The sequence below is a fragment of the Sinocyclocheilus grahami genome, unplaced genomic scaffold (genome assembly GCF_001515645.1).
Source record: "Sinocyclocheilus grahami isolate Dianchi unplaced genomic scaffold, SAMN03320097.WGS_v1.1 scaffold2209.1, whole genome shotgun sequence".
Taxonomy (NCBI): Eukaryota; Metazoa; Chordata; class Actinopteri; order Cypriniformes; family Cyprinidae; genus Sinocyclocheilus; species Sinocyclocheilus grahami.
In genome coordinates this window covers 78,382-78,811 of record NW_015507388.1, presented here as the reverse complement: position 1 = coordinate 78,811, position 430 = coordinate 78,382, and positions in this window count along the sequence as shown.

Below are 430 nucleotides of genomic sequence, written 5' to 3'. Positions count from 1 at the left end.
CACACACTGACACCCATGTCTGATTATGAAGGATCTCTAACCTCCCAGACCAACTGGAGTTTTTAGTAAGCCTGATGCCTGAAGTAGTAAGAGACCGGAAATGTTCAATGTTAAGTCGTTTAGATTTGGAAAAACATATGGGTGAGTACATTTAATTTTTGGGTGAACAAAAATTAAAGTAGGAGGATTATTACCGATGTAAACACAGGGCAGGGTTTGGAGCAGCTTACCTGAGCAGATTACTCCCGCATCTTTAGTATGATCGCAATCATAAATACCCCATTCTACTGACCCACAGTTCTTCAGTGTAGACTCTGATCCAATACATGTTGAGCGATTTGTCCAGATTGGTCCTGATCCTGGTCCAAAATGAGCATCACCCAGTGCATCTACAGGTTCTCCACAGTCCAGCTCTCTACACACCACTGCA